This window comes from Pangasianodon hypophthalmus, chromosome 7 (genome assembly GCF_027358585.1).
Source record: "Pangasianodon hypophthalmus isolate fPanHyp1 chromosome 7, fPanHyp1.pri, whole genome shotgun sequence".
NCBI classification, from domain to species: Eukaryota; Metazoa; Chordata; class Actinopteri; order Siluriformes; family Pangasiidae; genus Pangasianodon; species Pangasianodon hypophthalmus.
This window is the reverse complement of record NC_069716.1, coordinates 2478326-2480602: the sequence shown is the minus strand read 5'-3', so window position 1 is coordinate 2480602 and position 2277 is coordinate 2478326. Positions and strand designations below refer to the sequence as shown.

Below are 2277 nucleotides of genomic sequence, written 5' to 3'. Positions count from 1 at the left end.
ATATATATATATATATATATATATATATATATATAAACAATATGATGGGTTAGTTTTCAGCAAAGATAGACAGAGAGAGAGAGAGAGAGAGAAATAGAGGATATGGGGGGTCTGATATCTTTTGTACATTTTTCTGGCCACAAGCTTTGGAAAGGTGAAGCTTTTTAAGAAACTGGATTAAAAATGTTCACAGAATCATATCTTTAAAAGATAGATAGATAGATAGATAGATAGATAGATGGATAGATAGATGGATAGATAGATAGTAAAATTGTGAGGTGTGTCAGACCACTGGGTTTAAAAGTGAAGTAAAATTTCTCATTAGCATGAGCACAGTCTCTCATGGCACATTCCCTGTGGACCAGGTCTGACTTACATACTACTAAAACACACACACACACACACACACACACACACCCTTCTCATTGTCTGGCACTCTGCCAAACTCTCTCCACCTCTCTCTTTCTCTCTTACACACACACCCACAAACTCACCCACACACAATGGAGTGGGGCTGGAGGCTGGCTGACCCAAGCGTTCAATGATTAATGAGCCAAGCCAAGCCGGCTTCCGGCCACTCAGGGGTCGCGAAGGTCAACACATGACCTCCGAACCCAACAAACACCACACTGTGCCTTCTCCTCACATAAATATTACAGCATTATTACCCTAGCAAGGGCCACCCCAAAAACACAAAGACTAATACCCCACAACACCCTGAGGGAGAGCGTTTAAACATTAATGGCGGTGAAATGGAGACCTCCCTGTACACAGCTCTCTAAAACCACCAGCACACACAATAACAACATTTACTCACTGTGTTTAACAAGAGAATTAAATGGCAGCCATCTTAAATCCAGATGGAGAACCAGTAAATCAGGAGGCAATAAAACAAACAAAACAAAACGCAACAGTAAACTCACGGAGACTCACACTGACACACACAAGTAATATTAGATGAACTCTAAATTCTTCATGACAACCTCCTGACCTTCTGTCACAGAACCGCTCACTACTTCCTGTTTTCCTTCATTTCCTGTTCCACCTCTGCCTTGTCCAGGATCACTGTTAACCGGTTTCTGTGACTGGCATCATTGTGTGTGTGTGTGTGTGTGTGTGTGTACTCTTCTGCTTCTGTATTTTATGGAGTGCTATTCTAAGCCTAGTTCTTATAGAATGTTTACTTCTAATATTCCTAGCTCCTAATTTTACATTTATTCCTATTTTCCAGTTACAGGATATTCCCAGTTTTAATCTCTGTTCATTTCCAGTTCCTAGTTATTGTTAAGTCCATGTTTTTAGTTTCAATTCATTCATTCAATTCATTCCTAGCTCCTGTTTGTTTTAATCCTGATGTATTCCTGATTTTCTCGTTCCTGTATATTCCTAGCTCCTAGATTCAGTTTTTTTCTTAGTTTTAAATGCACATTCTTTCTAGAGGTCAATCCCTGTCTGTTTCTAGTTTTCAGATAATGTTTTATTCTAGTTCCTTTTTATTCCTATTTCTTAGTTCCTGTTATTCCTAATTCCTGTGAATTTCTAGTTCCGGTTTATTTCTAGTTCCAGCCCTTTCCTAGCCTTTAGCTCCTCTTTACTTTTAGACCCGTTTTATTTTTTTTATTATTAGTTTTATTTCTACTTTCTGTTTTTTTTTTTTGTAGTTTTTTAATTCATGTTCTTTCTAATCAATTGCTCATTTCTAGTCTTTAGCTCCTATTTATTCCTAGCTCCCATTGATAAATGTTAGTTCTTATTTTATTCCTACTTTTGTTTAGTCCTAGTTTCTAGCTCCTGTTAATGACTAGTTTTTAATTTTTGTTTCTTCCTAGGTTTCCTAGTTTCTAGTTCCTGTATTGCTACTTTCTAGTTCATATTTGTCCCTAGTTCCTACATTCTGTTTATTCCTTGATTTTAATTCATGCACTTTCTAGTTTTTAATTCCTATCTGTTCCTAGTTTTTAGATTTTGGTTTATCCTAGTTCCTGTTTATTCCTAGTTCCAGCCCATTCCTAGGTTTTAGATATTGTTTATTTCTAGTTTTTACTGATTGCTAAATGTTGTTCTCGTTTATTCCGATTTTCTAGATTCTGTTTATTCCTCATTTTTATATAATCCTAGTTTCTGTTTATGATTAATTTCTAGTATAGGTCTAGATTCTAGCTCTAGCTTTATTAACATTTATGTGAATTTAATGTTTCTTCCTGGTTCAGGCTGGTTTCTGGTTTTGACTGGTTCTGGCTTTTCTATTTTTAGGAAAATTGTAATAAATACGCCTAG

At 36.2% G+C, this 2277-nt stretch overlaps 1 long non-coding RNA gene across 1 annotated transcript in view; it reads right to left on the bottom strand.

Annotated features, from left to right (window-relative positions):
• LOC117597623 (uncharacterized) overlaps window positions 1-1052 on the bottom strand; it is a 7081-nt gene extending 6029 nt beyond the window's left edge. The window contains exon 1 of the long non-coding RNA XR_004578387.2: window positions 818-1052. This is a non-coding gene — a long non-coding RNA (uncharacterized LOC117597623). The remainder of the gene's footprint in view (window positions 1-817) is intronic.
• Window positions 1053-2277: the final 1225 nt, after the last annotated feature.